This window comes from Gambusia affinis, linkage group LG09 (genome assembly GCF_019740435.1).
Source record: "Gambusia affinis linkage group LG09, SWU_Gaff_1.0, whole genome shotgun sequence".
NCBI classification, from domain to species: Eukaryota; Metazoa; Chordata; class Actinopteri; order Cyprinodontiformes; family Poeciliidae; genus Gambusia; species Gambusia affinis.
The window spans coordinates 16,184,138-16,198,874 of NC_057876.1; the positions used below are offsets into that span (position 1 = coordinate 16,184,138).

The window sequence follows — 14,737 nt, forward strand, 5'->3', positions numbered from 1 at the left end:
TTCCCATTATTATTATTTTTTTGCAATATTTATCTTGATCCACGTGTTCATCATCGTCGCTGCTCTTGGTTTTCTATATTTAACACACAAGAGGTTTGCTTTGATGGTCCACATATAGAAGACACTGATGCCTAAATTGCCACTCATATCTCATTTGTCTAAGGATGCATGCAACAGAATAAGCTTGTAGATAAAGAGTATGTTTGTAAATGTCTATTAATGTATAAACCTTGAAGTGTTAAGGGCTGTGAGAGGTTGTCAAACTAAGAGTTAAAAACAAGCACTCTAATTACAAAGTGTAATGTGACTGAACTGTCATGTCAAATGCAAATCTTTTCCTTGACTTGTTGCTTAGATCAAAATTTTGACTAAATTAATAATGTTTTTTTTTTCTGTAAACCAAATAAAATATACATTTTTTAATATCTATCTACGTCTAAACCTTTGACCTTGTTTCCTTCTGTCACACACAAAAAAAGTTTTTAAAACTGTAGACAGAATTGTTGTGACATTGGAAACTGGCAGGAAGGTGACAGAACTGAAGATGGAGAGGAATAGATAGTAGCAAAATGGGGAGAGGGCAACAGGCTACATGCCACAGCCATGACACTGATGATCAAATGAATAAAATCTGTCTGCACCAACGGCAGAATGGAGACTTTTGTTGTGCTAGACACCTCGCTTCAGGGCCACTGCTGCCATCTGTAAGGCTATCCTTCACTGGATGTGATGGTACGTCCCTATAATTAAAGTCCATGAACAAATTGAAAGAGTCATCTCTCTGTGTACTTAGAAGTGAAAAAAATATCACATATTGTATAAACTTACCTTCAATGATAGTTTAAAACACTAATTTATGCATGCAGAGTGAAACACTACAACCATTCTTATATATGTAAATTTATATACTTTATATACTAGAAGACTGGTTTCTCAGCATGCACATAATAATAATAATAATAATAATAATAATAATAATAATAATAATAATAATAATAATAATAATAATAATAATAATAATAATAATAATAATAATAATAATAATGGCAGTTTAAACATCACTTAACGTAAAAAAAAAATTCTGACATTATAAAATTTACATTGTAAAAAATGCCCATTCCAATGTTTATAAACATTTGAATAGAAATTGTTAAACACCTTGAAAAAAATATATGGAAGCATATTCCATGTATTTTTGGAATAATATAAATATATAACATTAATAACTGCATGATATACAAATAATGCCAGGATATATAGTACAAATCTGGAACTTTATGAACATGATGCAATAAATGTGTTGATCCAAATGCGTAGAATTTCCGCTCCAGACGTAGATACGATTTATAGAAAACTGTCAGATACTGACGATACACATACTTTGGCATAGATAAATGTCAGCTTATTGTACTGCCAAGGCAAATTAAAAAATCTGACTTTGGATAGTTTAAAAAAAAATAAATAAAAAAACCTCACAGAATCATACTTTTATTGGGTTTTATTTCTAAAAAGACTTGATTTCCTGGTGTAGCCATTATATTTTTGTCTTCTTCGAACTGACCTTTGTTTTGGTTTTCTATTAAATAAATAAATTTTAAAAAAAGAAATCATGGACATATGTCTTTATATTTTGACCTTGCTCTGCAGCACTTTGGTCTAGCCAGGGTTGTTTAAAATGTACTTTATAAATTGACAGATAAACAAAGAGCACAGGAAAAATCATGCTCATCCACTAATGATCATTAACTTTAGAATGAATTATTCAACACAGCTGTTTTCCTCCACAAAAGAACTACCACAGTTCCCACAACTTCCATCTTATCAGGCTTTGACATCATGAATGCATTGAGCTCACATTCCAGTAATATGTGCCATTCCATAGAAGGAAGCATTATTCAGAGGAAAGCATCAATAATGCAAATAATGTACACTCTTGTTAAAATGAAAGTCACTTAATGCTGGGTGGCATCTAGAAGAAGACTAGCTGAAGTAAAAGCAGAGAGTCAGAATGGGTAAGAGATGGGATCTGAGTTGCCTTTTGTAACAAGTTTTGATTTCAACTGTGATAGTAAGAAGGTGAAGACAGAATTCAGTGATATCAACATAAAAAGGAACTCAAAATGATGATGTAGTGTAATAGTGTGAGGGGTGCTTTGTTAGCATACTATGGGACTTTTGCTCAGCACTGCTCAAACTGTTCCCAAAAAGTTTATTGTTTCTAATTGATCAGCTTTCAAATGATTTTCAAAAATGCAATATGTCTTCCCGGCTTCTCTGTGTGTGTAGCAGCCATAGTGGTTTATATGCACACGTGGAAAAATAAAAAAATAAAACTTCTTATCCTGTGTAGCACAGGATAAGAAGTGGGTGATATAAATACCGTTGCTTATACAGTATTTATATCACCCACAAGGCTTGGCCAACAACAATGATTAAAGGCTCAACAGTTTGCAATTTCAGAATTCTTTCTGAATGTTTCAGTGCAGTTTCCAGGTACTGTATATGGTCTTGCTTTTTCCTTCACCAGACAGCAGATGCTGCAGCTAATGAGTCACTCAAACACTGCATGTCCCTTACTTTAAGAATGCTTTCTGTATTGGGTTGTTATTATGTACTAAGCCTCATTATTGTGAGACTCAATGCCAATTAGACAAACCTTAATTATTAAACCTTTTTCTTTCCTTTCCTAATCATTGAACAGCAGTAATTTTGAGAAAAAGAAATACAGCCAAGACTTTTCCTGAGTGTAGAAAGGGGAGAAAGAAAAACTAGGGGTAAGATCCTGTGTAAATACGGAGCTTTCAGCTTGAGGCGGCCATGATAGATCAAAGAGTAACTTCCTGTAAAGACGTGTCAGTCTATCAGTCACATTAGCAGTCCAAGCGCTGCTCAATCAGCTGTAGTCTTTGTGAAGAGAATCCTTCTGTCTGCTGTGTGTGTCCATCAGAAAGAAAATGTTGTATTGATTACACGTCTGGAAAACCTACAGACTGGAGCTGCAAGTGGCAGTCAGTGACTCAGATCTGTTCTGGTGACAGACTTAACGCTAAACGAGAAACAGCTCCGGAGGTGAATGAGAAAGCCATCAAGCAGATGTCTATTGTTCAGATAAAAAATAATTTCTTCCTGATAGTGTCACACAAACAGTTGGTGCCAGGCAGTTATAGAAGCATATGCAAACTCACAACTGTCTGATTTTCTGATAAGACGACTGGCTATACTTTACCAGGGTTGTGGAAATCTGCCAGTTGTGAATGCCAAGTTAACAGCTCTGAGTAAATTCAAAGTATTCCTCTTGCCAAGAAACAATCAAAACAAAAAGAGGAAAAAAAAAACACAAGAAAAAAATAAATAAAAACAAAATGATGTTATCAGCACAGACCTGTTTTCATAATTGGTTTTTTGCCATCCATATTGCTAGCTGACTATTTATGTTTACTTCATATTGTTTTCTGAATGTTGGCAGGTCAAACCTTTATAATGAGGGCAAACAGAAAGGCCGCAGCGTGGAAACACAGAGCCAAGTTTGTGCTGTCTGTCAAGTTAAACGCTAAATACAAGCTGCCAAAAAGAAATGATAAACAAAGCTTTCTGTTGAGTTAAGCAGCAATTTGTTCCACTTTTACTGATTGTATGTGTTTATTTGATAAATGTTCTTTTGTATCATATCAGGATGCAACATCTTTTATTTTTTAGATGGGTCACTGTTATTTTCGCACTCAAATTCAGTTTGCGCCTGGGAAAGAGTCCAACACAAATTTTAAATAATTTAAATAGACAGAAGCATGAATACAGCATGTTCTGGAGGATCAATTGGGGATTCTTCAAAGTTACAAAGGTTATAAGTTTTAAGATGGATAAAAGTTAGTTTTTGGTTGTTTTTTTTTTTTTTTTTGTAAGAAATTAAGACTTTCTAATTTGAAGAAAGTAAAAACAAAAATACTTATTCTAATAATGCCCAAAAAATAAATCTTCCATCATTGTTAGCTCAAAATAAACTTTTAATTAGACATGTCAGCTGATATCACTCCATTCTGATTAAATTAGAAGACCAGAAAGTTTGATTTAAAAAGAAGTGGGATTTGTAATCGATTTTTTTTTCACAAACTTTGGTACTGCGGTATAACACATGCTCTCGTCAATGTTTTGCACAAATAAGAAACTCAAAGACAAGGATGTTGCTACCAGAAAGATGGCAGAAAAATATAACACTTCAAGGCGCGACTTCCTGGCGACGGCCCAAGACCATCTTGTAAAGAGGATTCAACAGACTGGCCACCAGTGGAGCGCTTGCTAATATAAGGCAGCTTATAGGTATGACTGGGGTCTGCATGAAACAAAGAAATAGAAAAAACATGAAGGTCAGACTGGTGTTTTTCAGGACGTACAAACCAGGATTAGATTAGATTAAAGAGGACTGTGTTGAAGTTATTTTGCCCAATGACGAGAAAAGATAGTGATTGGTACAATAAGAGTTTTGTCATGCCGACTGGGAAGCATAATCGGTTGCCTCTCAGCTAAACGATAGCCTAACATGAAAGCACTGTTTTGAACAAAAGAATGGATCAAAAACGTAACCTAGAAGTAACTTTGGATACAGTCTTGGAGCCAATTAGTGATGAACAATGCTTTGTAAAAACAATGGAGGAAATTGTAAATTCAAGTGGTAACTAAGTGGCTCAATTTTTCAAACACCACCAGTTTAAAAACATTTTTCTCATAGAAGCCTTTAAAGTTCTGTGATAAACATTTAATCAATAAACGTTTTAGCGTCTCACAACAATTACCCAGGAAAAGAGATCTAAAAACACAGAATCAGTAAAATTGGTAAAACACAAATTTTCTGTCAGTCTAAACTTTTAGCTGTGATTGTGCACAACATTTAATTTCACATTTTGTTATATCATTTATTATTACGGAGCCATTGTCAGTGTCAGCAACTCTTTTCTTCCTGTTCTATTTTTTCTGAGAGAGATATAGAAGTGTCAAAAGCCAGAGTTTGTAGATTTGATTTAATATAAAAATGCTTTGAATATATTCAATGAAAAAAATATACAAATATATTTTTTTTTTCCTTCTATTTAAAAAAAAAAAGAAAGATGTTTTCACAGAGGCAAAGGGGCTGAATTCATTGTTTATTGACAGGTTGTTGAAATCCCTACTTTCATTTTTGTCAAAACAACAGTCCAATCCTGCTTCAATTTTATTTGGGGACCTAAACAATTCTGTTTGAAGTGTCACTTTTTTGTCTGTATATAAGAATGTGGATTTGATTTGTAACCAAAGCTTCACTTTTTTTTTTTTTTTTGCAACAGCATTTACATAAAAAGCCTGCAGTCGGGAAAGTTTTAAAACAGATTCTGGTGAATGTAGACTAAGGATGAGCAACAAAATGAAAGCCTCAAGGACCAGCGGGTGAGAGTGGGGGTGGGGGAGTCGCGTTTGTGTGTAGTGGGGATGGGTTGTTGGTTTCGGGGGCGAGAAGCAAAAGAGGGATGGGGGTGGGAGGGCAGTGGAAGGGCTTGCTGTTGCTGGGTAGCTGAGCTTTAGCCTGGCTGTGTTAGAGAGCAGCAAATCCGACTTGGTTGGTAAACAGAGGCTCCAGGGACACTGTTTTTGCATGCAGGCGGCTGCTGACTAGATGGGAGCCCTCTGTGATTCTAATAGAGTAAGCTCATAGAAATCACCGTAGAAAATGCCAATAAGGCTGTCAGCCAACAGCTACAGACATGGGCTCACACTCAAACACATCAGCAGTGAAAATTATACACGCAGACGGCAAAAAAATATGCTTTTGCTTGTGAACTCTCCGGCTTATTCAACATGGATATAAATATCGTTTTCTGAAGAGTAAATTGGTCTTAGCTCGGCATATCATAAGGGCGCCGTCTCTCTTTAATTTAACCCCCATTGACTTTCACTGGACAAGTTTAAAGAAAGCTCTGTACTTGTCAACTCCACACGGCAGCAAACAAACAGAGTTTATAACTGTGAGTTTAAAGAGGGAAGAAAACACATTTCAAGAACAGTGTGTTATTCTTTTGCCCTTGGAAAGTTGAGTTGAAAGCAAGCTCTGACTTTGATTCCAACTTATTTTTGAGTTTACTTTCAAATGATGCTTAAACTGCTTCAGAGGGACAGATTTTTAATTTTTTGTTGAAAGCTTAGTATAGTTGCAGACAGTCGGCACCCACAAAATCAGCACTTTACACCCCAGTGACATCACAAATTCAAGGGTTTTTCCCTTTGATGTCAGGCTTTAAGAAATACTGATGCAAGTTCACAGACATTGCCCAAACTGTCCTGGGACATTAAAATAATCCATGAATACTTGAAAACTGGCATTACACTTTCGTGGGCTCTTTTGTGGACGTCAATTTACGATATGGACACTCCTTTTTAAATACATAAAAAAAGATGAAAGTGACCCTATTGCTTTCAGTTCCTTTCCTTTACTATAGAGGGAGGCACATGTAATTTGTCTTCATCAAGTATTATGGACGTCCTCAGGAACAAAATCCAGACCCAAAAAGTATCAAATCAACAGCACATTTTTCAGAAAATGGCAGATCCAATTTTATACATGTCCCTGAGGCTTCCCTCTAAGTGTTGGAGCACTGACCCTTCACTCATTTGATGCTGCTTTTTGCAGCCTAAGAGAAGCTTTCTAAGATTGCTTCTGTCTCCTGCAACCTGTGAGATGGGATTCAGTTGAAGAAGAAAAAGAAAAAAAAAAAAAAAAGAAACCCTAACAAGACGTCCCAATGATGTTCAATGCAACTTCTTGAAGACTTGCCAACCTGTCAACGCAAATTGCAAATGCTCTGTGCGAGACGGACGAGGATGGAGCAATCTGACGTGGCGAGATAGCGCAGCGGCAGTTGTTATTTAATGTGACGTGCGGCAGAAGAAAATGCTGTAAATGCTGATTTGAATCTCCAAAGAGCGAGGCTCATTCTCTTTTCTCTTTAATGCTTCCTTCATTTACCCATGTTTGACAGGTGGTGCAGAGATTTGGAATCAAAGTTACTTGCCTAGACAGCATAAAGGAGTCACATAATAATACATAAGAAACTTCACTCACTGATTGTAAATCTGGATCTTTATTTATTTAGATTTTTGTTATTTTGCTTCTGCTCTGCATAACCACTGCTGTTTCCATCTTGCACCATATTAGCCCGCTGTGTCCCATCTGGATTATTGAAATATTTAAAACTCATTTTGCTGCTTCAAGTGGTAAACTGGCTGTCATCTTCAGCATCCGCAGTCCCTGTGTTTTGACTCTGTCGTGCTATTTTCAGAAGTGATTGCAATTTCTCTGACCTGTAACTTTATTCCTGTGTTTTGAACTAATTTTTATTTTTACTGAGCAACAAAGAACATTTCATTTTCAGTTTTAGAAGTCAGCCTTAATTTGAAACACTAACTTAGTAATGATTTTCTCTTCTGGGAGTTTTTTCCTTACTATTTAACTGATATAAATTACGGAAACAGCAAATAAAACCTGCAACATTTACTTTTTACAAATAATGTAGTTCTTCTGGCTTCTTCAATCCATAATCTTTACCATACAGTAAAGCAGTTCATAGTCAGGATGAGAATTCAAGTATCTTGATGATTAAATAGACAGACAGGGGCCAACCCGCCCAGTAATACAGGTGTTGCTCTGGTATGTTGTGGTAAACGATGAGCCAGAAAGTGGAACTTTTTCCCCTTTCTGGTTCATCCCACTGTGTGTTTAACTTAATAAATGTAAATGTATGCTGTATTCCCTGAGAATAGCAGTTTGTTCTCAACAAACAGAGACACTTCCCCCTTGAATTCAGTAAGTCAATACTTAAGAGTAGGGTTGTATGACATCAGGAAATCAGACTCTTTGACCTTTACAATCTAAAGCATCATGCCCTGTGTCAGGAATCGGGATCCAATGCAGCGAGACATCCAATAGACTGCACAACATATGAGCATGTAAAGTGGAAATAAGGATGACAAATATTGCATTACAGTCCATTGCAATATTATTAATGGGCAATCTCTTACTGAGATGATGATTTATGTTGCAGCCCATGCTTAGATGTCCATATGAATTAAAACTCAAAGTCATTCACCAGTTTCTCTTTATAGCTACAGTAGCTATAGAAAGCAACAGTATTTGGCTTCATAGTGAAAGTCATTTTCTTCAAAATAATGGCATCTAGGGTTGCACGTGGATTCTGTTAGTCCAGTTGGTATTTAGGATTTTCTGTTATCTATCAAAGGTGAGTCCAGGACGTCTAACCATCTAAACGTAGTCCGGGTAGCATTAAAAATCCAGATTTGCTCTAGTGTAACTTTACACCCCTTCTTGATCCTGGTCTCTCCATCAAGCTTAACAGATACATCACAACTTCATAAATATGAAGGTAAAAGTAAATTTTTCAGATTATATACCACAGCTAATATGACAGAAAGATAATTGTACAAGTTATTCTGATTCCTAAATTACTCATTAACTCAAAATTCAACAGTAACATTAAAAATGGAATATTTTTTGCTACTGCAAACGCTCCTGCAACATTTGTCATGATGGTGGGAATTGATCAGCACTTGCCCTACTGCCGCCCACATTGATATTCTATGCGGAGATCTTACAAGTGCACAAACAAGCGAGGTTCTCCACTGACACTAAAAACATGCTGCTGCAACTTTGATTGGAATACATTATGGGCGTGAGCCAAGAGTGGTATCAAACAATATGGATTTGGTCCACTCAACAAGCGGCAAACTGTCAGGCTCAAATGATAAAACCAGAGTGAAATTGGCCTGTGTGCAAAGGTTTGCTGAGGGCGAGGATTATAAAAGGTTTTTCACCCACCACCTTACCCTCATATTGATCTAAGAATAACTAGGAGATTCATCAACACAAAATGTTTGACAGGGAATTCAGAATTAAGTTACAGCTACCGGAGTGGAATAAAAATGCTACGACAGCATGGATTTAGGACAAGACTGTGTGGTTAGTTTGCCTCCAGATGTACCGCTTGTATAAACTGTAAAAAAGCTCTTTTAGATTAAATTCACTTGTAACTTAATTTCTCCAAACAGGGTTTTTTCTATATATATCTACACAGAAATGTTCCCAGTGTTCCAAAAATGTATTTGACCTGTACAGATTTCTTCCAATTTTTTATTTATTTTTTTGCCACACTTGTCTGTTTGAGCTAAAGCTTTTAGTTTCTGAAAAAAGATAACAAGACTTGATAAAAATGCTAATTGCCAATAATATTTTTTAAAGAAAATCTCTCTTTTGTGTTGCAATTTCACATCTATGAAGAAAAAAGAAACAAAACTTCTCAAACATGCAATGTACAAATGCCCCAAAAAGTAGTAGTAGTTCTTTGAATATATGTTTGTTAAAAAATTCAAGATGCTCTGAAAAATCTCCTCTATCTCTTGGTGTATCTAAGCCTATGCTTATGACTGAAAGAACATGTACACTCCATCTGTTTAACAGAGCAATGTTATCTTTATGGAAAGCAGTGTGTGAGCCTCGCGTTGCCTGGAAGCACACGTGGGATGAGATAGGCGACAGAAACAAGAAGACGGGGAAACAACACAGCGCGCAGCGCATTGAAGCAAAAAAGCGGTGAGGGAATGTGTCAAGGAATCAAAGCCCAGACAAGTTGAAGAGAAAAGAGGGATCAGATGCACAAACATACACTGTTTTTCTGAGACCAAGAGGTGGAGGAGCGCAGCTCAAAATCCGCTTAGCTATTTTCATACTTTTTCATGCTCTTGCTGCTTTTTCTGTGCCTCAGAATGGGATGGCCTGGCTTGTAAATGACCCACTTATGTGTAAATCTGTCATGTTAAGCCTAAAGACAGACACCATGTATTCCTTGAAAGATAAAAGAGAAAAAGAGAATTTTGAGGAAAACGGAACAGCTTTTATGTTTGTTTCAGCTCTGATTTAGTTACTTAAAACATACTATTAAACAATCATTTATTTTTGGTCTGAAAGTAAGCTTATGATACACTGAAATGGTGTATCAAAGACGGACAAAACTACCAATAAAAATCAGAATCTTTTAAAATAAATTTCACATTGAAAGATTTCCCAAATTAAAACTTAAGTTGCGTGTTCTTGTTAGGAATAAGTCTTACATTTCACTCCAGCAAACACTTTTGATTCTTCAGCCTTTTATCTTTAATACATTATGGTACCTGAAGAGACTGGATACCAGTAAATATTGCCTTTGTGTTTTGTTACTCGCTGTGGAAATCATGCTCGTTACTATCATCTGTATGCCACCAGTAAATTGCCATCCTCTTATGTACACCAAGATTCTCCTTGGGTGATTTCTGTATACAAATTTCTGCTGCCCTGATTTTGTGGAATAATTCACAAAAGAAGTTCAATTGTCAGATCTGGATACTCTAAACTTTAAATAAACTGTAATGGAATGGCAGATTTTTCTTAGACATTATTCCTGCTAAACTGTACAATTTATATTTGTTTTTGAACCAATATGCTGGGTTGTTGTTTTTTTTGTTGTTGTTGTTGTTAAGTGTCTTTCTTCATATTCATATTTCCACAGAACAGTTGTACTAAATTTCCACAACAGAATGACAGTAAAATGTTTTTTTAGATGTAATATTTTTTTTGTCATTTTGCTGAAAACTACATACTTCCTATATAGATTTCTACAATCAACATCCCACAGAAGAAAACGTAACTATCTTGTTATAGCAAAAAACTTTCAAGAGTACATATTTATCAAAAATTATAAGTTCTTTTCTTAAAATTATGGAACTCTTGCAAATCTTAGGTCTTACTTTGCTTGAGGGCACAAAATGGCAAAGTGGCTCTTCCGATTAAAGGTTACAGTCACAATCAAAAATAAAATTCTCACATTCACAAAAACACACACACCCAAGTTCTTTCCCAAAGTGTTTCATAATAATGATAATCTTTTATAAGATTATCATTATTATTTCTATATCTAGACCCCAGATCTCATCTGAGCAGCATGAATTGAAGTCACAGGTTTCTTTTAAGTATTTATAAACTACAACTTATTAAACTGGAAGTTATTGCATCAGCCTACTCTTACAAAATATGTTCTATTTTGTTTGCAACTGTGTGAAGACACTTCTAAAGCAACAATTTAACCTTTGATTTCTTGCAAAAATAAAAAACTGTTTTAGTTTTTAGAAGCACCACTTTTTAAAAAAATTAAGAAAAAAAGAAATCCAACATATGCACGTACAACTTTTTTAAGAGTTGGGATGTGCATATCTTCAGTTTTCACACATATATTTGGAGTACAAAATTAACCGTCACAATTGCTCAATCAAGCATTTTATCACGGATATTGTCAGGAACATTTTGATGGTTTTTGTGATAAAGGCGTCAGTGACTCTTAGAAGAAAAAAATTCCTATTAAGAAATGCAGACACGTATTAGAGTTTGCTGAAATCAAAGTAATCTTTGTAATTATGCTTGAGTTTCTTATCTCTGAAGATGCTTGCACATGGCAGCACAGAATCATGATAAGACATCTTATAATTTTCAGTCCTTCTTTTGTCCTTTTCTGAGTTGATCATACACAGTCTTGCCCTTAAAAGGTTCACAGATGCCTTTAAACTAATGTTGCAATGAAAATGTGTGGATAGTAGCAAAACATTAAAGACAACAGACTTGGGAAAAAAAATTAAGCAGCTTTATAACAGGGCTGATGACCATAAATAGGCATAAGCGTTGCTTGTTTGTTTTCTTCTGGTATTATTTTTTTCTACTCACACATGAAGGACTTTTTAAAATGCTGTTGTTGAAACAAGTCCATTAAACTGTACTATTATTTCACAAAATTAAAGAAAGTTCCACAGAGATGTACAAGGACACAAGCCCAAAGATTTACTAACAAACAACAATCTATCATGGGACTACAGAGCACCTGCTGGGTCCCAGATGTGCTGTGGCACTTTTTTACTGGGTGGCTGGTGGAGCGCTCCCTAAGGGATTCAGCCGACAGCTGTGACAGTGGCTGGATCGCATCTTCGTGATCTACACATTCAAGTCCTTTCTGGTTTATGTACAGATGTGCAAAATGCAGTCGTGCATGTGCCCCTGCTTTATGGATATAGGGTAGAAAGATAGAAATCAGAAGAGAGGGAGAAGTAGAGAGAGCACTTCATCCACACCGCAGGAGGGCATTGCATTGTTAGACGCTGAGCAGCAGCTGTCCTATCCTTTGTCTACCTGAAGGCTGCAGTGTAAGCTATAATGACAACAATACACTGACAAATTAAATGTATTCATCCGTCCAATGAGTAAATTGTTGGACATTCCTTAGTGCGGATGTCCCGATACACCTGTAGGTGTGAGATGTTCTTTAAATGACTTGCATTAGAGTCAGAGGGGAAACTCAGCTCCTGCTGTCTCTTGGTTGATCTAATGTGTGATTTTGTCAGTTTGACCCCCAGCAAGCCACACAGACACATTTAGTGAGAAGTTGATTTATAACAAGTCACTGTCAGTTCTCCTTTGCATATCTGCAAAACTGTAATATGTCCACTGAAGTTACTTTGTCAATATAAAAGTATTAGTTTTTTCTCTTCACAATGAAAAGTCATTCTGAAGACTTTCACAGTTAAAGAGTATTATTAAGTAATATATTTTTGGGGCTTTCTGTCTGTCATATTAGAATATTATGTCGCTCTCAGTGTCTAAAGAAAATAACTAAAATCTTTCTACTGAAGCTTCTATCAGTTTTAACTGCATATATTGTTTAAGTAAATTGAACATTATGACACTTTTTGTGTGTATAATGTACAAACCAAACTGTAAAGATTAAATTTAGCATCTCAGAGTGTTGGTCTGTCGCTACACTAACTAAAAGTGTTTCGGGTTAGACAAGGTTTCATAGTTCGGTTCTGTGTGGTGACAACATTTTATGTGCAGTTTTAATTCCAAACTCCTACAGCTTGTAGTCGCATGTAATTGCTCACAGTTTTAAAAAATCCTACATGGCTGTGATTCTATATGCCATTCATTTTCTGTCAGCATGCACAAAACATGCAATATTGAAAGACATTTTTAATTTAGATCTATAGATTGTGGTTGATGCTGGTTTCAGAAACTTCTTGGTTTGTTGACATAAATAATGTAAATCTATTTCATGATTTTCTGTAATTTGTTCCTGGTGACTGTAATTTAGGGATCTGGTATTTATTAATACAAGTTGTAGGTAATCTGTAGGTAATTTATTCTGATATAATGTGTCCTTTAGTCTGTTAATCTATCTAGGTTTGTATTTGTTTGCTCCTTTAGTTCATATACTTTGCAAAAACACTTCTGTTTTTGCAAATTGATGTCTTAAAACACATTTTCTTAATTGTTCTGACATTATCAGAAACATTTTTATTTTCTTCAGTTTTGATTCATCAACCAATATATGACATTTACCATAGCCAGAGAAATGCTGGATGATGAAATTAACTTTGTTTACCTTAGTTTATATACTTTCGATCTCTTGCATCTTGCTGAATCAGGTTTCTTGAACATATTTCCACACAGCACAGTAATAAAATCTTGTGGGTGACTGACTGACTTCAAAACTTTGTGTGTGGATGGCAGGGAGTTGGTTTGTAGGAGGCACACAAGAACTGACCTGACTTCAGGAAATATATGGGAATCATTTTTTTCACTTTCAGAAAAGAACAGAGTTTGTTATTTTGTGAAATGTATTCATAGCTTCAAAAGTAAAAACTTAAATGGTCTTATCAGAATGTGATTTGGTACACATGCATACCAGTAATGGGTATGACAATGGTATGATTTGCACAGCTGTAATGGTATAATTTCTACTTTTTTTTCTGTGCTGGTGACCCAATGAATGAAAATCATCAGTGCCACAAAACCTTAGAAAACTGAAAATAAAGCTCTAATTTGCACACGATTTTCTTTTAAGGAATTTGAAATGCTGATTCACTCACATCATAAAACAAATACTATGAAAATATTGCTTTAATATGCACCAACAATATGTGTACTGGTTGGCTAGTTGTGATATTCTTGAAGTGCTTTTATCTCATCATCACAGTTTCCCTTTTTCTTACTAGCATGGTTCTAGAAAAACGCAAAACGTACTCCAAAGAGTCTGTGTCAATACATGGAAGCATCAAAAAAACTATTCCCTTTCTAACTTCACAATGTTGTGCAACAATAGGCTGCACAGTTTGGGCTATGAACAACTATAAATAGCTGCTCGGGGCGAATATTTATAAAACTAGTAATTTATGTTAAAATTACTAAGTCGGTTATTCAGAAAATAGCTACATAATTCAGTGTTAATTATTGTTCATAAATATCTGGAAGCTGAGCTCCTTGGCTATCATCAAAACAGGAGAAAAAGGTCTGGAATAAAAATGGTAGAGAACCCCTACCAGCTTCTACTGTAAACACACAAAAAACAACTTCTTTTTAACCATTCACTAACAATTGCTCACACAGCACTATTCACAATAAGCTGCCAAAATGTGCACAACACAAACAAGATCACCGCAAATTAAGGCCTGTGGTAAAAGGGACTTGACACCCCTGAGATGAAGCTCTTTATGGAGTGGCTGACAAGTCGCAACACATCTCACCTGACCCACAAGAAGAGCAAGCACCCACTTAGACCACTGGAAAGACCATCAAAAATACAAAAAAACCCCACTTAATTCATCACTCTAATCTATTTTTTTCTAGCCA

General features: G+C 35.6%; 1 protein-coding gene across 3 annotated transcripts in view; it reads right to left on the reverse strand.

Moving 5' to 3' along the window:
- The window catches only part of pcdh11 (protocadherin 11), a 370,226-nt gene that overhangs the window by 181,411 nt on the left and 174,078 nt on the right, over nucleotides 1-14,737 (reverse strand). The gene's annotated exons all lie outside the window — the stretch shown is intronic.